Source organism: Lepidochelys olivacea (genome assembly GCF_965140295.1).
Source record: "Lepidochelys olivacea isolate rLepOli2 genome assembly, chromosome: 8".
Classification (NCBI taxonomy): domain Eukaryota; kingdom Metazoa; phylum Chordata; order Testudines; family Cheloniidae; genus Lepidochelys; species Lepidochelys olivacea.
Genome location: NC_140418.1, coordinates 103,050,862 through 103,071,593, shown reverse-complemented (window position 1 = coordinate 103,071,593; position 20,732 = coordinate 103,050,862). Strand labels below are relative to the sequence as shown.

The window sequence follows — 20,732 nt, the reverse complement described above, 5'->3', positions numbered from 1 at the left end:
TCCCCGGCTGTCCAGTTCAAGCTTCCGGCTGTTGGAGGTTTAGGGACACCCAGAGCATGGGGTTGTGCCCCTGACCATCTTGGCTAACAGCCGTTGATCGACCTCTCCTCCATGAACTTATCTAATTCTTTTTTGGAACCCAATTAGACTTTTAGCCTTCACAACATCCCCTGGCAATGAGTTCTGCAGGTTGATGGTGTGTTGTGTGAAGACGTACTTCCTTTGTTAGTTTTAAACCTGCAGCCTGGTAATTTCATTGGGTGACCCCAGTTCTTATGTCATGTGAAGGCATAAATAACACTTCCCTGTTCACTTTCTCCACACCAGACATGATTTTATAGACCTCTGGCCTATCCCCCCTTAGCCGTCCCTCTCTTTTCTAAGCCGACTAGTCTTTTTCATCTCGCCTCAGATGGAAGTTGTTCCGTCCCCCCTAATCATTTTTGCTGCCCTTTTCTGCACCTTTCCCCCGTTCTAATGCATCATTCTTGAGTTGGGGTTGGTAGAAGACACCTTTAGTTTGTACTCTGCTTGCAGCGGAGGCATGAAGCCAGATTCTGTGTTCACATTACATTGGAGTAAATTCAGAGTGACTCCACTGGGTGCACTGGCATAAATGGAAGCAGAATCTGGCCCTAAAACTGCATAGATCGGGGGAAATGAAAAAAATGGTTCTCCTGAAAGCTTGGTTGCCATTACAAGTTAGGAAGCTGCTACCAGATTCTGGTATCAGACCAGTAAAGGCGCTGACGCAGGCAAATGGTCAGCACTTAAGCATGTGCTTTTGTCCCACTGACTGCACACTCCAGGCTGAGGAATGGTTTCAAGAGGATTTAAGTATGCCTGCTTAGATGCTGTCCCAAACAAGGACTCAAAATCAGTTAAATCTCCCCTAAAATCAATGTAGTGCTAAAAAAAAGTGAAAGCAAGATCAGCCTCAGGCTCTGGGCATTTAAACTGCCCATGTCTTCCCTTACCTGGAATCATAGGATTTGGAGTGTGATGGTGACACAATTTAAAACCCGGAGGAAGTGACACTAAAAATAAACTCAGGGAAGGAATTTTTAAAATTCAGGAGCAAATTGGGGAGGTGAAATCCAGAAATGGAAACAGAATGAGTTTAAGACTGACACCTTTGACAATCCATTGCAGTATTTCTAGTTATAAGGAGTCAGATTACAGCCAGCTAACCTACAAGTGATTGTACCAATAGCCATCTGTTCTGTGTACAGGATCTGGGGCAATTTGCTGTTGACTTGGGCTGTCCGCCTGAAATAACTTCACCCAAAGCTAGGGAGGATCCCAAGTAGGCAAGTGACTTGGAAGGTTTGTTCTTGCAGTTTTGCTTGGTATTTATTCTACTTCTTCTGGCTCCCTGTTTGCATCAGGCCTCAAACCACAAAACCGCCTTGAAAGCAATTCCCCCAAGCCCTTTCCATTATGATTGATATCACTGAATCAGCTAATAACAGATTTATTTCCTCATTTGCTTTGTGCTGCCAGCAGAAGTAGGAGGAAAGAGAGAATGGGGGAGGGGGAAGAGGGGGGGAACCACCCTCAACCCCTGCCTTAGGGGAAGCTAGAGGCTACTTCTAGACAAAACTGTTATCCATTAACATCCAATTATCACTTGGTCCAAGCCATTAATTATAAATCAGCCTCCTAATTGGGATAATTAGCTCTCTGCTTCTTAATGTAGTGTGACTGATGCGTTTGGAAAGAAATGTAATCACTCCATTTGTTTAGCGTGAGGAGAACAAATCCAACTCTCATGGTTTAATTTTAGCCTTATCCTTCTCATCATCAGCATTAAAAGCTCTTTATGGCCCTATTAGTTGTTTGGGAACCATTCTTTTGATGGGCACATGCCACTTCTCTGTGGAGCAACCCCTTGGAGACAATCTCGTTTTAAGAGATCCGTTTCAAATGCTTTTAAAAAGTGCAGTTCTGATCGTGTGCAGATTTAAGCTGGTTTGTTTATTCTTTAAGCAAAGGGGGTTATACTTTCTGTCTCTTCTGTATTTGTCCTCTGTTTTGTCTAGTCTCCATTTATTTTGTCTACTCTCCGTTTAATTCTTTGCTTTTCTCATTTGCAAAAGAAAATAGACTTTGCAATACATCGCAGCCCTTTCTTACCTTTCATTTCTGTGGGTTTTATTCCGGGAATGCTCTTTTTTTTAGTTAGAATAACGAGATTTAAAACAGTGCGTTGACAGCAGTATATTTAGCAATTATCTGTAAACCTTTTTCCAAAAAGAGAGAGAGTTTGGGAGACGGTACGTGCTACAAGTGTGCTTGCTCTGAAGGTATTTCTAAAAGATTCGTAATGATGAACTGCAAAAGAGGGCGGCTGGGTTGTGTTTTTTTTTAAAAAAATCCCTAAATGATTCAAGGCTGTTTGCAGTCTATGCCAAAAGGAAGATGATTCGTATGCATACACTGTCACTAATTTAGAAGGCGAAACTAGCCATGAGGCAAATGTCCCAAATGTACATTTTCTGGTTTTAAAATAAATTAGCAGCACTGTAATTCTGGGCAGTTTTCGTTGTCCTCTTATGACTTCCTAAATACTGTTTTCATAACGTTTCAAAAATCGTTTACAGGAACCAACAAACTTTTCTGTGACTTGATGTTTCATTAATGAGGGCTGCTCAGAGAACGGACTACAGCTGGGGGGCATGATTAGATATTTATTACTGTCATTTACATGGAAAACTTGAGGAGCCAACCAAGTGGAACAGAAGGGGATTTAATTAATCATTATTATTATTATTTAACAGTAGAAAGCAGTTCAAAGATCGGGAAAGTGTCCTCATGCTGCATCACAGCAGTTGTGTGTGTTTTCTGAAGAGGTGGACAAAATGGTGTTTCCGCTTCAGAGGTGTAATCAGATTAGAGTAAAATTTTGAGAACTAACCCTCAAACTGTCACATAATTATCCTTCCCCCCCCCCCCCACACCAGTCACCACACACTTCGTCCTGAATTTAGGGAGACATGGAAAAAGTTTTTCTGCCAGATTTGCATTCCCTAAAATGAAATTAAGATGCTGGGGGATGCATTTAGCCCAAACAGTATGCTGAGTTTAAATGACTATAACATTAGCAGTTCGGTTTTCTCCTTCTCCGAAGGTTTTATTTTGTTAAGTTGTCAACAGTGTCAGAAGTTCACCTCATCTGGGGTGATGGCCTGGGAACTGTTTTGGGGGCTTTTGTTTTAAATTCTATATATATATATATATATATTCTGCCTTAACTGAACTAAACTGCTTCATCGAAGATATAAATAATCACTCCAGAGAATTAAATGTGAATATTAAGTACACCCTGGAAGGACTGAAGAATTTAAAAGGCTAGAAATAAAGTCTCCTGTTTCATGTTAGAAAAAAAGTGAATCTGAGACTTGAGTGAAATCGTTTTTAAATAATATTCCATATAAGTGTGTGTAGATGTATTTCACACACACACACACTTCCGATCATTGTATACACACGCAGATTTTGTCTTACTTCCAAATCGGTCTCAACAGAAACATGTACAAAATGATAGATGAAAAGAGGGGTAGTTGGAGAAAGCTTAAGTGCATTCAAGCTACCGTGTGTTTGTGTAGAAGCACAGATGGGATATTTTCGGCTGAAATGTCCAATAGACAAAAAGTGCCCCAAAATCTGTAGCTGGAATAATGAACCATCGCTCTAAGATAAGAATATGTGGCTAAGGAGGGGCTTTTCCTATTGGAAGAGGATTCCTTTACATCAGAAATACCAATATAAAGGTTTTACACAGGAAAAGCAAGCGCATTGGTCTTTGCCTCGTCCTTTCCCATCGTTTTGACGAGTTACATCTGGCAGAGGTTTCTGCGCCTACGTGGAGGATTTATGTTGTTTCCCCACCTGATCTGGGTGCGTCAGAGAGAGGCGGCCAAGTTGTTCGCTTTAAGCTAATTTTTTTTCAAGTCGTGCACATTTCGAATGAAAACCAGAACTCGGGACCTTTTCTGCGGGGGCCGCGAAGTTTCCTGGCAGTAGACAGCCGGAGCGGCTCGATCGTTTTAGGATTAAGCATGCCCTTCGATTAATAATTGTATCACTTAAGAGGGAAAGCCCTTGATTCCAACTGTTATCACTTAGCTGCAGGCCTGCTTGCAGACTGCCCTTCAGAGGCACAACTGATTCCAACTTGTCCCTGTTTCTGAAGCTAGCAAAAGTTTCCGAGAGTCGGCTCGCCCCCACAAGCAGCTTCCCGTTCAGGACAAGGGCACAGAGAAAAGATTCCCATAAGAGCACCCCCCTTTCAGGATTTGTATCAGGAGAGCTCCTCAGAAAAAGGAAAGGCGTGTGTGTTCTACATTGTCCCTTCTGTACCCCATCCTTCCTCCCCCCTTCCCCCCAGAGCATGAGAACCCCACTGCCTGGTCGAGTTTGGTGGTTAAGAACTTGACACTGTTACTTAGATGCTCACGTTTGCAGGTTCTGTAACGTGTCTTGTAATCACACGCGTGTGATGGTGCTGTGTGTAAGGGGAGAGACGTGTATCACACCCCCCCACCCTGTATATGCATTCAGCACATGTGTGCTGCTGATGAATGGGAGGGTGTAAATGGCCGATTGCCTAGACAGAAGGTACTTGGCTAAACATTTACTTCCCTGCCTAAGCAGTGGCGATGAATGGATGCCGTGTCCCTCTGCCCCCATCCTTCTCCTTCCCTGCTCTATCTGTTATGCCATGGCCTGAGGGAAGACTCTGGCTGAGATGTATGAGATCTTTTGCGGTAAAATATGCATGCGGATCCCCATTTGGTTCGCCGGATAATGGAGGTGCAAATAGGTTTCGACTGCAGAGCCCTTCATTTATCAACTGCGCCTGACAATGCAAATCCTGAGTTTATACACATCCTAAGTGAGCGCTTCTCGGAGTCTTGTCTCTACCCTCCCAGCTCAAGTTCTGCGTTAGATAACTCGTGGCGAGAGAGCAGTTCTTTCCCTGCAGGGCTCACTATTACTTGTGCGGACCTATATTTAAAAGGCACGGGAGGAGGGAAATTCGGTGTTAAACTTCAGATCAGTTTGGGCTTCGTTTTTGTTTATACTCTGTCAGACGCACAATCCGAATGTTCACTCCCATTCGGATGCCCACCTGGCAGAAGAGACCTGTCCCAACCACTGCTGAGCTTTAGTGACACTGGGATCCGTCACCCCCTTTTCTTGTGCAAAGGGCTTTTTGTCTCTTCCCAGAATCTGTCTGATTTTTGCCTCCGGCTCTCTCTCACCAGGCTGTTTGGCTTATTAAAACATCATTATGTAAATAGGGTGAATTTTACAGTCTCCTACTTTGATTCCTATAAATGAAGAGATGCGTTGTTAGCTATGTAGGCCCTTTGGCAAAAAAGAAAAAAAGACAAGAGAGAAAGAGGAAAGAGAGAGACTCGAGCGGTAAAAGCCAAGTGTGTTTACAGACAAGCCCAAACCTAAACCAACCTCTCTCACTTTTCTAATTGTGTATCTAGAGCGCTCAAGAGGGAACTGCCAAAACTAGGAAGGTTGACAGACATTCAGAGATTGGAAATGAAGCATTAAAACCCATATATGTGACCTGCTTCCTTACATGCGGTGTAACCTAACCTTTAGCTAAACGAATCAGTGAGTCTGAATTTTATTCACGTAGCCATCTGCTGAAAGTTACATTTAAAAACCTGCAAGAAATTTGTCTTTTTTTTTAAAAAAAGAAAAAATACCCCACGACCTTATTTAGGAGTAAACTAATATATTCCAAATGAAGCAAAACTAGAACAAATAAAAAGCTTTCTCTCTCAAAGGGGCGAGTTAAGAGACTCCACAAAATCGGCAAGCATATGGCACAGGATTTTGATGGCACTCGAGTTGTGAGAGTGGTCCCTCCCCCCCCCCAGTTTCCTCAATCACACATCTACATTTGATTTGCTTCCTTCAAAGGATTCGTTAGGGCATCAAATACACCCGGAGGGGTTTGAAGTGTCTACAAGGAGAAAAAAAACAACAACTCTACACTTAAAACGTGTCCTAAAACTTTATTTGAATAGAAAGAAGCCGCTCTGTAACTCCCCTTAAGCCTTCTGCAAAATGCCTCACCCCAAACCAAACTTTCCGCGCTTATGGATCGCCTATAGCGGCAAACCATGCGTGCTAGGTAAGGAGAAGCCTACTGCTTAAGTTAAAGCGCCTGGTGACTGGTGTTTTTCTTGGAGGAGATCAGAAAGCGTCTTACCTTTTGAATGTTGTCCTAGGATCTCTTCTGTGGAACCGGTCAAGCGGCGGGTGTAAAGTCTCACTCTGGAGTGTAGCCAGACACCGGATTCGGAGCGGAGGGGCTGGGACAGCGGAGCGGAGTAGTGCCTTAAGAGCAAGAGTCTGAGCACTTTGCTGTCCCTGCCTCCCCCTTTCCTCTGTTCTCCTGCCTTGTTCCCAAGTTGTCTCAGGGTCCAGCGAAGCTGCCATCTACCGGGGGAGAGGATTGAGGAAGGATTTTTTAAAGGAGCTCCACACAGACCTAGCAGCTACCCTGCAAGATTTTCAATGGTCCTTCACCCTGTCAATCAAACCAGGGCTTGAGGATACATTTCTCTCTGCTCCCCTCCACCCCCGGTTTTCTTTTCTTTTCTTTTTTTAATAAGACTTCTTACCAGTCATTTACTCCAAGTCTAGTCAGGTGTAAACGCCTAATTCAATGACTGGGAGATAATGGGAAGCCAGTCGTGGGAGGAGGGGAGACTGTTCTGTCCTGTGTATAGGGACTGAGAGCTGGATGTGAGGAATCTGGGCCATAGATTTGATTTGGGGTGGGGAAGGTGAGTACATATTTATAAACATGCCTACACACAGAGAGACACGTGTGTACATATTTATAAACATGTCCACACACACACCCCCCCACCCACCCCTTTTGGCTGAGGTTAAGCATCAGGAGGACTCTAAGGTAGACTCCTGCTTTATGGGGAAAATCCAAACGCCCATAATGCCCTCAGATATGAATAAAGGGGCCAGTTTGGTTTCTTTCCTCCCAGGATCGCAGTGGAAACCAAACTTCTGGACACTTTCTTAAATTTCAGTGAACACAGCTGTCTTATTTCCCACACCGCAAAGACATTGGCCAGGTCTACGCTAAAGAAGCCAGGCCCACCCATCTCTACAGGCTCTGGGATGTAAACACGTTTGTTATACCACGGGCCCGATTCTGCCCTCACAGGCAGCTTCTGTGTCCAAGAGAAAGCAGAAGGAACAAGGTGTATCTCCGATATTTTCTATAAGTATCACGCCATGTGGGAGTGGAGCTTGCAGTTGTCCTATGCCCTAGTGGGGAATCCTACAGCCCCAACCCAGGGAAGTTTGCGGTTATCTAGATTTGTAGAGGTCGAGGCTAGTCTGGGTCTATTAGAAACATTGTCGATGTTTTAGTTGTTTTTAATCATTCTTTCTTGCAAAAGAAAACAAAGAGGACCCGGGGGGAAATTAACGACGCCCCTTCCCCTATTGTAGGAAGACCTCCAAGGAGCACACTCCAAGCAAGGTAAGGATGACGGAATGTGTGGTTACTTGTAGACCACTTCAATACAGCCCCCTGCTTAAGGGAAAGAAGCCGCAACCAGACTGTGAGAGATTTGGTTTTCACAAATCATCAGTCCAAAGAGAGGAACAAGAGGGAGGAAAAATAAATTAAATAGGAGAGGCTAAGTGCCTGGATGTGAAGGGAATAAATATTAATATTTTCTCCCTGTGCTTTTTACTCTCATTTTCCCCTGAATACTCCTGCACTTAAACTTTGCAGGTATCTTCCAGGCTGTCTGCAGTCTGAAGGCAGCTCTCAGGGCTAGTTATTTGGCCGAGTTGACTAACTGGAGCGTTAGTTTTATTTGCTTTTCAGCTTTGTCATGCCTTTGCAGCAGCAAAGAGCAGTTTAAAGCCTTTGGAGGGATTGCTAATAGATGCTAGGGTACTTGCCTTTCGATTCTCTCCCAGCCCAGAAGGATTTAGGATGGGATTGAGGAGACAAGACGCCATTTCAGGCTCCAAAACACCCTGTTTTAAAATGACTGCGGGTAAGAGGATTAAAACAATAATACCCTTCTCTTCTTGAAGGGTTTTTCCCCCCCTCTCCCTTCTATAGAAAAGATTTTTTCTCCCAGAGCAAAACCGTTTAGGCAAGGGAATTAAGGGAACAAGAAAGAAGGGGTGTGGGGGGAAGGGGGAGAGGGAAGTACCTTTTAATTTAAGTTTGCATATTTTGTATACATTCTGCCCCAAAAGAGGGGGGAGGGGCGCATCTGAAAGTGTTCGTATGTGCAGGGCCGCAGAATACCCAAGGGGTCATTTTTGCCGGGGGATGGGGAAAGCGAGTGAATATCCCAGAAGGAGGTGTGGGGGGGAAATCTATTTAAATATATTCAGATACAGCCCGTGCTGGAAGAGGGCAGGGTATGAATGGTGAATAAAGGCAAAGCAAACCTCAGCCGGAGGTGGTGCGTGGGATATTTGAGTTTCGCCTGTGTCCCCCACCCCAACTTCCAACTTGTGGGGTGGGTGGGTGTGCAAAGAACACAGGGTGGGGACGGGTCCGCATGCCTCTGAGGCAGTTTTGTAGAGGGGAAAACCCCAGCCTTCCCGTAGCGTCGACTCTTACATTTTCCTCTCTGGCCAGGCAGAGTCCGATTGCGAAATAAAACGGGGCCACTTGGAAGGGTACCCAAGAGTTTAATCCCTTTCGTGTCAATTTCCCTCTCTCCTACACGTGCCCCCTAGAAAGCATCCCCGCAGTGTTTGCATGCGGCAAACAGGCTCCCAGCAAAAGAGAACCAAAACACAGGGTGTTGGCGGGGTTTTTGTGGTTGTTGTTGCTATTATTAATGATCACCAGCTCCTGTACTTTAAACCGATTTTTTAAAAAAATGAGACATTAAGGTTTGGTTCAAAGTGCTTGTCACCCCGATGAACGGTGCCATAAAGCGGAGGAACTAAGCGCCTACCCACTCACCGTCAACCAAATAAGGTCGCGTTTAGATAGTAGATTTTTAAATTTCTAGGATGAAAACGCCCAGGGTTTCTCCCCGGTTTTTAAATCACAGTCTCCTCTCAACTCAAGTGAAATAAAATTAGTTCATCAAATGCCCTGGCAATGGCATAGGCGGAGCACGAAGAGATATGACACGTCCCAATCAATCGTTTTCTTCAAAACGACACACGAAATCGCCATGACCCTTCCCCCCCCCCTTCCTCCACACCAGCCCCAAGAAAATCCCTGGTGAAGGAACTTTTGGTTGTCTGGGGACGCGTAGTTAATGGGAGTTGTGCCAGGGGCATCTCGGATTTGGGAAGACACTGTCCTCCCCCTCTTTTCCAAACCACCTTCTCTCCTGGGCATAACAGCGCCTGGGAAGTTTGTAACAACTTACTTGAGCCCTCTCATTTATTTGGTGTCGTCCCCTTTCTCTTCCTGTCACTGAATATTGAGGGTAAGGTGGGGAGCCCATGACACGGGTTTAATCGATGGTGGCGGAACTGTTGCATAGAGCTCAGAATAATAATGCCCAGTTCCCAATTCTCCCTGCATAGGATCCCCGATATTCTCCCTCCCTAGCAACTGGAGGTCCTGACAAAAGGATATTTTTAGCTGGCTTTAAGTTTTTTCTTGCAGAAGAAATGACAAAAGGGTAACCGAAAAGTAAATATCGCCCCAGTGTGTACGTGCAGCATCACAAATCAAATGAACAGATTTCTGCTTTTAACTCAACCTTTACAAGTAACCAGCTCCATTTAATTCTTTGCGTATTTAGACCAATAGATGAACAATATATTTAGCATATACTGGAGGGAGTAACTTGAGTCTCTAAGGTGCCACAAGTCCTCCTTTTCTTTTTGCTGATACAGACTAACACGGCTGCTACTCTGAAACCTTGATTAAATAGTTCTTTCTGGCTAGTTTTTCTACCTGATCTATTGTATTTATGCCCTGCTTTAATGTAGAGATGTGGGCAATATATCAACGCACAAATAAACCAAAGAGAGTTATATTGAAAATAGACACAGTTTGCCTCTAAAACACTGGTACATTGTAGCTCGCTAGGGATGCGATTTATACAGTAAAGAAGAACACAATGTCAGAAATACTTTGTTTTCGTTTTGAAAAATGATTTCATTTTGTTGGGTCACTTGGTAAAACATTTCTTCCCTGTCGATTCTCCCCTCCCCTTTTATTTACCCAGGGAAATAAGTTGCTCTACAAAGTTTCAGTTTAAAGTCCATGCGACAGGATTTTTGTTTTTCTTGGGGGAAAAAAATATGCATCTCTATTTCAAGCATTGTAAAAAAACAGGAGCGGAGCAAATATTGCAAATGTTCATTTAGAACGTTTTCCTCTGCAACCCAAAGTGAAACACACACAGAGAGAGACACACACACGCTCCAAACGCTATTGATCTTAAGCTTGAGAGAGAGAAAAAAATCTATTCATTCTCCAGTTGGAAAGAATATTTTATTAATATTAACTGGAATATTTTGGTTAACTGATTGGGTCTAGTCATTAAAAAAACCTCACCTTTCAAGACTATTCCTTCCATCTTTGCTAAGTGATTATAGACCCTTCCGGGGGGTTTTGTGTGTGCGTGTAAATATTAATCCACATCCACCTGAATAGCTAGAAGTTAAATACAACTGATTCTTTTCCGTTTGAAACTGCTACATTTAAAGTTTCAGTGGAATAAGCACGGCATGAGGTTAGAGGAAATGTATGTGCTTTTCTCCCATTTGTAAGTGAATTTTGACATAAGTTCCCTATTTCGTGGTGGTGGTGGTGGTTGTTTTTTTTTTAACCCAGCAAATATAAAAATCATATGTTGAAGAGAAAATTATTTTGTGTTAATGGTTCAGCATCAGCTGGAGAAAAACACCCCAAGTTGTTCAAGCTTTCAACAGTTAGTGCATTAAACACACACAACTAACTCTCTCTCTCTTTCTTTCATAGTTTTGGTAAATTATTTGCATCCTAATCAGGGGAGCAAGAGGTTCTAAATATGTTCGCAAATTAATTTTTAGATCGCCAAAGTTATTTTTTTGTCTAACCCCTTGGAATATGGACCGTATAGAAAACTGCAAACAACTGCAAGCTCTCTCTCCTTGCATCTGTGGCAGGTACAGTTCAAAATGATTTATAGTCACCTCAAATTATAATGGTAACAGGGTCTTAAAATAGCTACTTAACCAAATCAAGGCCACTTCTTTTTGTTTTGTTTTGTTTTTCGGGACGGGGCATCTTTTTTTGGTTTGAAATGTTCCAGACATTGTCCAGTACTTTGTCCTCTATGCCAACTGCATTCGTGTGAGACTGAAAGGGGATTAACTTGTGAACTTTTAAAAATAAGAACTCAAATGAGAAGCAAATCTAGGCCACAGCTCATTGTGGGAACCGTTTCTTAAGCAATTAAAGCGAGAAGAAATTCCTCTCAGCCTTTTCCCTTAAAGCAGCTTTCTGAAGGATTTAAGGAGGACTAATGTCCAGTCCATCAAGAAAGATTTAAACTGCACAGTGATATAGAAAATCTCCACTTGCTGTTATTTAAAGGGGCACTGTCACCATTTCCATAAGACCCTTGACATTGTTTCTTTAATCTTGTTTATAAACTTAAACAGATTTTAAAAGTTTTTTTCCCCTGCCTTCTTCCCCTCCCCCTCCCCATGAATTCATTGAAAATATATTCCATGCAGTATTTGAAAAAGTCCTAAACAGGCTCACTTTTAAGGATTTTCTGTTACTAAAATGTCTCAAGCCATAGCTGCTGTATTTCTTCTTTTGCTCTTGGAGACTTGGAGGCAAGTCCAAGATTAGTGGAGGGGGAGAGAATTTATATTTCGCCAGGATCCACACTGCCATAAAAGTTCCTAATTTGGAACACACAACACATCTCTAAACAAAAAAAACCTGCTCCCCAATACAACCACCCACCCACAACTCTCATACCACATTTGCTTCACCTTTAGTGTGTTCCAAATATTTAATGTGAACTGATTTTTTTAAAAAATAAAAGCCCCATGTCATGTCAGATTTAGTCCTTTTATTTTCCCCTTCCAGTGAGCCCCATGGGGATCACTGTAGTTTGGAGCCTGTACTGTCCCTCTGCTAAATCCTATGTCCTTGACATGAATTCTGGACCTATTATCTGCTTGATGCTGGATTCTACACAGTTCCCCAGAAGTGAGCAAGGCTTCTCTGCCCTAGTCCTAAAATCTGGACTATATAACCCTGTGGGAAACACCTGCTAACCTTATTCCAGCCAACCAGTTCTCCCTTAAGCTTTTTTTGCTTTTTTTCATGTGAACACCTTGGAGTCACCAAACCTTGGGTGCTTATAGCTAATTAATAGCCCTAATGATATTTTCCCAACTCCATGAATACATTATGTTTGCAATCCAAAAAGGCTGTAGCCTCTGTGCCTCTATTCAAGGGTACTTCAACATCTGCTCATTTAAGGGCAATTAATCATTTTGATATATGGTTTAAAATTGACTGCTTCCAAGGGACTTTTTTGACAAGAATAACAAAGCAATTTGCCAGGAGCCATCTTCTGGACATGTTATTAGCAAAGCCTTCATCTTAAAGGTTTTTTCTTTTTTTTCTTTTTGTTCAGATCAGATTTAGGTACCTGCTTTAAAGGGACCACCCCCTTTCTCTTTCTTTTTAACACCTCTTTGGAGTCTTCTCAAATCCTTTTATTCATGACAAGAGAGCTCTCCCAACTTGAAACTCTCTACAGAAAGTTTATACTTTGATTGCAATGTCACGTCTTTTATAATTTTGATCCTCCAACATAAGGTGAGCTGAATGTCATGAAACATGGAGAAAGCTTGATTCCCCTCCCCCTTTCTTGCTTTTCTGTTTTTGCTTAATTACAATAGTTTGGCTATTTTTATGTTTTCAGCAAAATCCTGCAGCATTATTATTATTATTATTAATAAAAAAATGAATTATGGGCCCAATCCTGCTCCCAATTGAAGTCAAGAGGATTTTTGCCATTAGCTTCAGTTTGTAACAGAAATAAACTATTTGCTACTTTACCCTATTATTTCAAATATACCAAGAATATTAGGAGAACTCAGGCCAAAAGATCAATTTTTTTCAGCCTCTGGTTCCTGGTAAGGAGGATAGCGGAAAGAATGCAAGGGAAGTCTGTGGTGTGGATGGAATATAAAGTTTGGTTACAACAGGTCGATGATATTATTTGTGTGTGTGTGTGTTATGGGAGTGCTCAGAGGCCTCAGTCAAGATCAGGGCCCCATTTGTGCTCGGAGCTGTACAAACACATAGTGGAAAAACAATCCCTACCTTGAAGTGCTTTACATAGACAAGCCAGACCAAGGGGAATGAGAAGGACAAAAAGGTGAAGTGACTTGTTTAAGATGCTCTAAACCAGAACACCCTGACACCTGTCCCCCCAGCTATATTTATCAGTGATACAAGCCCATGAGTACCGTTACCTGTAATATATCCCTGCTGATCTGAACACACGACCTGGGGAAAATGTTGCTTAAGGAGCTAAACTCCATCCTTTTTTGACTTATGGTGTCATCTACCAACAACTAGCTTGCAGTGCAAGTCCAGATCTGAATCCTCTCAGCTCACTTGGAGAAATACACAAATAAAAAACATTCAATACGTATTCATTTTCTTTAGGATAGTTTTCACACTTGAGGGATGTCAAGAACTCCTAAATGTTAATTTAGAGTGTGATCCAAAGCCTGTTGTAATTTTGCCATTGACTTCAGCGTGTTTTGGATAAGACCTCTGGTGAACATTTGCCGATTTTAGATGCTCTTCGGAACTCTACTGCGTATTTATCACTCAGGCCGAAGCTAGAATGGAAACATCCATATTTCCTTATATTACAGAGAGCTTGTCAAAAAATAGGTTTCTCCCATAGACAATTTCAGTTTTCATTGGATATTTGCATACCAAAAAAATTCAGTGGAAAACTGAAATATTTTGATTTAAATTAGGGCTGTCGATTAATTGCAGTTAACTCACATGATTAGCTCAAAAAATTAATCGTGACTAATTGCACTGTTAAACAATAAAATACCAATTGAAATTTATTAAATATTTTTGGATGTTTTTCTACATTTTCAAGTATATTGATTTCTATTGCAACACAGAATAAAAACTGTACAATGCTCACTTCATATTATTATTTTTGATTAAAAATTATTTGTACTGTAAAAATGATAAACAAAATAAATAGTATTTTTCAATTCACCTCATACAAATACTATAGTGCAATCTCTTTATCGTGAAAGTGTAACTAACCAATGTATATTTTTTTTGTTATATAACTGCGCTCAAAAATAAAACAATGTAAAACTTTAGAGCCTACAAGTCCACTCAGTCCTACTTCTTGTTCAGCCAATCACTAAGACAAACAAGTTAGTTTACATTTACGGGAGATAATGCTGCCTGCTTCTTATTTACAATGTCACCTGAAAGTAAGAACAGGCATTCTCATGGCACTTTTGTAGCCAGTATTGCAAGGTATTTTTGCCACATATGCTAAACATTCATATGCCCCTTCATGCTTCAGCCACCATTCCAGAGGACATGCTTCCATGCTGATGATGCTCATTAAAAAAATAATGCGTTAATTAAATGTGATTGAACTCCTTGGGGGAGAATTGAATGTCACCTGTTCTGTTTTACCTGCATTCTGCCATATATTTCATTTTATAGCAGTCTCAGAGGATGACCCAGCACATGTTCCTTTTAAGAACACTTTCACTGCAGATCTGACAACATGCAAAGAAGGTACCAATATGAGATTTCTAAAAATAGGTATTGCACTTGACTCAAGGTTTAAGAATCTGAAGTGCTCTCCAAAATCAGAGAGGGACGAGATATCGAGCGTGCTTTCAAAAGTCTTAAAAGAGCAACAATGATCTGGAAACTACAGAACCCGAACTACAAAAAAAAAGAAAATCAACCTTCTGCTGGTGGCACCTGGCTCAGATGATGAAAATGAACACGCATCGGTCTACTCTGCTTTGGATTGTTATTGAGCAGAACCCGTCATCAGCATGGACGCATGTCCTCTGGATTGGTGGTCGAAGCATGAAGGGACATATGCATAGCATATCTGGCACATAAATCTCTTGCAACGCTGGCTACAACAGTGCCATGCGAATGCCTGTTCTCACTTTCAGGTGACATTGTAAACAAGAAGTGGCCAGCATTACATCCTGCAAATGTAAACAAACTTGTTTGAGCGATAGGCTGAACAAGAAGTAGGACTGAGTGGACTTGTAGGCTCTAAAGTTTTACATTGTTTTATTTTTGAATGCACTTATTTTTTGTACATAATTCTACATTTGTAAGTTCAACTTTCATGATAGAGATTGCACTACAGTACCTGTATTAGGTGAATTGAAAAATACTATTTCTTTTGTTTTTTTTACAGTGCAAATATTTGTAATAAAAATAAATATAAACTGAGCACTGTGCATTTTGTATTCTGTGTTGTAATTGAAATCAATATATTTGAAAATGTAGAAAACATTCAAAAATATTTAAATAAATGGTATTCTATTATAGTTTAACAGTGCGATTAATCATGATTAATTTTTTTAATCACTTGACAGCCCTAATTTAAATATGCTGCTGTGGTGCATCATGGGAGTTGTAGTTTGGTTGCCACAAGCTCCCATTCTCCTCTATAAGTTGAGCTCTCTGGTTGGACTACATCTCCCATGATGCCCCATGGTCTCCCTTCTTGGTGCATCACGGGAGTTGCTGGCCATGGTGCAGCACGGCAGATGTAGTCTGGCTGGGGATCCTGGCCCACAGAAGAGAATGGGGACATATGAGGTAACTGAACTGCAACTCCCATGAGGCATAATGGCAGCATTTCCAAAGGAATATGTTTCAGTTTGGGGGCATTTAGGATTTTTGACCAAAAAAAATCATAATTTTCCACAGGAAGCTGATGCTTTTTGTGAGGAATTTTATTTTGTCAGAGAACTGTTATGCTGAGAAACAGCATAGATGGAAGATTTTTGACCAACCTTAGTATTAAACATCACGTCAGTCAGTCAGGCCATGGTTCAATCCGACTCACGCATATGTGTAAAGTTAAGCATGTGCTTTGCTGAACAGGGATGGCCTTCAGCGCATTCTGAAGTACTTTCTTGAACTGGTGCCTGAATGACTAGTCCCAGTGGTGGGGAACTTTGTTTGAAATTCACTCGTGGATTAATTTAGCAGGAAATAAACCTTTATGGCTTCGCAACTGTTCTGCTTAAATTCACAGAGAACAAATCCATATACCTGCCTTCCTAAGATTCCTTTATGGCATGGTCTTCCCTGTGATTTTTACATTCTCTCTGCTCATTGGAAACACTGTGGGATGCTGGCTGGCTTGAGAAAAGCATTTCATTGCTGGAAAATGATCCAGCCACTTCTTTTAAAGGTTGGTAGCTGTACACGTGGGTGACGATTTAGATTTTGTTATTTGCACATTGAAGAGACTTACCAAAAGACAAAAGGCTGCAGAAGTGCCCAGGAATGCGGGTATTTCTAGGCACTGCTCTCTAGTTCCTGGGGTGACATAAAATATTCCAGTTTCTTCTGTGTTCTACCACTTATGCACTGCAGGAAAAATAATCCTTGATACTAATTTTTTTCGCTTCCTCTGCTTCTCCTAACTCAGCTTTGTAAAATTCAGCAGCAAAGGATCTCAGACTCTCTCACTTGTCTTTCCTTTTGCGGCTCTGCCACTTGGTTTAGTTCCTTTTGCAGTTGACTTATGTTTTTCTAGCAGTACTGATCAGCTTCTCTCGGTTTGGAAAGGTGGTCTTGTGGTTCAGGCACTCTAGTGAGACTCAGGGGATCTAGGTTGAATTCCCAGCTCTGCCACAGATTCCCTGACTGAACTTGGGCAAGCCATGTGATCTCCATGCCTCAGTTTCCCATCTGCAGTAGTGCTGCCCTGTCACACTGGCAGGGCATGAGGACAGATTCATTCACAGCTTCCTGCGTGTAAAGCCTACACACTCGCACATCTGTGTTAGATGCAAAAGTTTTGGAACTTGGCTTTCAAGCTTGAATCAAGGACCTGATACGAAGCCCAGTGAACTCAATGGACAAAACTCCCATTGATTTCACTGGCCTTTGGATCAGGCCCCAAATGAGCATTGGACTAACAGCATCTTTTAATTCATTGAATGTTTTGCCATATTCACCATGCACCAGAAAAGTCACAGTGTTCAACAGATCAGCACTGCAGAAATGATGCAACAGGTCTTAGCTTCTAGGACTTCACCTGTCACAGTGATTTCCATTCAAGTTTTGTGAAGAAATGAACACATTCAGAGAGAACATGTGACAGTCCTCATTCATTCCTATTTTAAGGAATTTGGGAAAGGGATTGTACTTTTTTTGGTTGGCATGGATCGTCTCTTCATATGTGAATATAATACAGTCCCTACTACAATAGGATCTTGATCCTAACCAGGGCCTTTAAATACTACTGAAATACAAATACAGACAGAGAAGTCCCCTAGAAATCTTTAGATTTTCAAGTAGCATCATCATCATCAAAGGACTGCTAATATTATGTAGTTGGAAATAGTCCATCACAGTGGTTTAGAGAGACAAAGTGGGTGAAGAAATATCTTTTATTGGACCAACTTCTGTCAGATTGCTGTAATAAGCTACAAATCCCTATGAAGACCATGACTTTTAGTGTCTAGCAAAGTTTATCGCTTAATACAACCATCTGTAACCCAGTAACTCCCCTTTTTGTCCTTTGACTACAGGAATGTTAATGGAATAATCACCTCAAACGGGCCCTTAGAATACGTGCTAACTACTTTTGCTAAACTATCTGTTCTACCTTGTATTTAGCTATGACACTCGGAGGACCTTTCCCAAACATGAGGAAGAGCTCTGCGTAGCTCAAAAGCTTGTCTCGTTCACCAGCAGAAGTCACTGATTCATATTGCCTCCCCCACCTTGTCGCTCTCTAATCCTGGGGCTGGCACACCGACCACAATGCTGCATATCACAGTGGTTCTTCACCTTTGCTACTCCTGGTGCTTTTCTGGCCCCCATTTCCATAATATCTGGGCACCTTATAATCCATAATGAATTAATTCTCACTATACCCCAGTGAGGTAGGACAGGTCTGTTGCCCTATTTTAAAGATGGGGACCTGAAGCACAGGGAGAGCAGCGAATTGCACCCTGGTCTTCCAAGGCAGAAGCTAGTGCCCTAGCCATTGCATGATGCTTCCTCTCCTTTTTCCAGCCCAGGACTCGCTCCAGCACATGTAGCTAGTGGGAAGAGTAGGGCAGCTTTGACTCTCAGGTTGAGAACCTACGGTCTGTTATGTTTTACCCCTCTACAGAGCTGGTAGTGAAAATGGCAAGGCAGCTCTGCTTCCCATGAACATGAACCCAACCCAATATAGCCGAGGCTTGACAAAACCCCGGCTGGGATGATTTAGTTGGTGTTGGTCTTGGTTTGAGCAGAGGGTTGGACTAGATGACCTCCTGAGGTCCCTTCCAACCCTGATATTCTATGATTCTACCCCACTCTGACCCACTGAAGTCAATGGGAGTTTTGTCATTGGCTTCAATGGGACTAAAAACTGTTCCAGAACCAACTTATCAAGACCGGAATTATTCATCTAACTCCAATATCTTTACAGAACAGTTTGAACCAAATCCTGGTCTCTTCAATCTCAGTGGGAGTTTTGCCTTTGACTTCAGTGTTGCCGGTAGGATCAAATTCTGCTCTGGGAATCTAGAGTAATTTCACGGCAACCAATGGAATTTATCTGCATTCACTCCAGTGTGATTTAGAGTTGAATCAGGCCCTGGGGTAACTGGCACTTAGCTGTATGACTTGCAGAGGGTTCTGATGCTTTCAGTTGGGCTGTACGTTGACCCAAGTGTGAAATAATGGATATGTTTCCTTTGGGTCAAACCCACTTCACACACAGCTTTCAGGAGGAGAAATGTGGGAACATGGGTGGAGTCGGAGAGAGGAAATTGAGCTTGGTTAGCAGCTCCAGTTCTTGTGTTCAGTTGGAGCTGCTGGGTCCTCCCTTGGCCATCACTGCTACAGTCCACAGTGGCTTCCTTAGGTTAGCTTGGAGACCCTGACAGTGTCTGATGCAGTTTCCCTGGTACGGCTCCTAGATCTGCCCTAATGTGGATCATGGGTTGTGCCAAGGGCCTCTGCATCATGGACTTATTTCAATCTTTGGTGCTTGATTTTGTCCCCATTGAAGTCAGGGGGTGTTTTGACATTGGCACCAAGCGCAATCACGATTGGGCCCTTGGTGTATTCATTTATGACCCAGCAGCACTTGCAAAACAAAACCCTAAAGTACCAAGCTCCATAAAGCCTGCACTACTGAAGAGTCTTTCTATGCTGGTTTAAAAAACAAACAAACAAAAAACCAACTTTAGGTAGGTAATGCATGACATGAAATATGTTGAGCCACTACATTATTAGAAAAGATTTGTCATCTCTCTCTTTCTCTCAGTTGCATATAACTCTATCTCCAGACTATTATAGTATAAAATATATTTTACAAGAGTTTTACCTACAGGTGACTTGCTCTTTATTACTGGATGTGGGAAAAATCAATACTTTTGTAACTAGAAGATCATTTATTTTGCTTTTTGAAACATTTTTCAACAGTGGGAGTACAGCTAAGCCCTGCAAAGCTATGATTAAGAATTATAGACTCTACTTTTCCCATCCTCTCCTACCCCCTAACCTATTGTTGACTCAAATATATGTGAATTTTCAAACCCAGACCAACATACCTTGTAGCCAAGGCCGGCATTATCTATAGAAAAAATTTTTTACACTTGTGATAATTTCAGAGGGGGAATCAACTTAATATAAATGTAGCTGTCAACATTTGGAATATGAACACATTCTGGTTCACTACGAAGCCCATGTCTACAGTTCCACACTGGGGACAAATCAAAAATTGCTGCTGACTGATAATGCATTTCTAAAGCCATGCAGCTCTTGACGGAGTCAATGAGACCACTATGCCAGCTGGGTTTTTACGTTCTGATTTGTTTTGAAGGTCGTCTGATGCAAAAGAGACTTTAGATGACATGATTTGCTTTTAGGAGGTTCATCATCAAGTCACACGACCCCAGTTTCTTGCAATCATCTATTAAAAAAAAAGCCATAAGATTTATACAGGATAAAGGAAAGATTCTTTTTCTAAATCAGGATGAGTTTGTTATCTCGGATTTATAATTCTTTCCGAAGCTGGTAGAAAGCTTAATCAATCATAGATAATCTTAAGGAGAAGAAGTCTACATGTATTATGTAGTGTTTGGGAGGGAAAAATCAGAATACACAATAGAAAGGTCAGTTGAAAATGCTTCAGCCTTTTGGTGCAATAAACTATTCATAGCTTGATACAAAGTCTGCTTGGAAAGAAAGCAGTTTGCCTTCAGATGCATGGGAAAGAAGAAATAAATGGCATCTGTATTCCACATTAGCACTGGGTTTTATTCACTGTCATAGTCGACTTATGCCAACCAATTGTTGGAACAACAGGTAACCATATGTAATTATGACAGATGGGAATATAGGCAGACTGCGTGATTCATAGCAGAGGAAAGCACTTTATTAGCAGAGACGTTAGTGAGAACTGCGTGACCTACACCATGAAGGCAGCTCCATCTATCTACAG

General features: G+C 41.8%; 1 protein-coding gene across 1 annotated transcript in view; it reads right to left on the bottom strand.

Moving 5' to 3' along the window:
• Positions 1-6,446, bottom strand: part of DMBX1 (diencephalon/mesencephalon homeobox 1) — a 34,407-nt gene extending 27,961 nt beyond the window's left edge. The window contains exon 1 of the mRNA XM_084637853.1: positions 6,242-6,446. The gene's annotated coding sequence lies outside the window, so the exon portion shown is untranslated. The remainder of the gene's footprint in view (positions 1-6,241) is intronic.
• Positions 6,447-20,732: the final 14,286 nt, after the last annotated feature.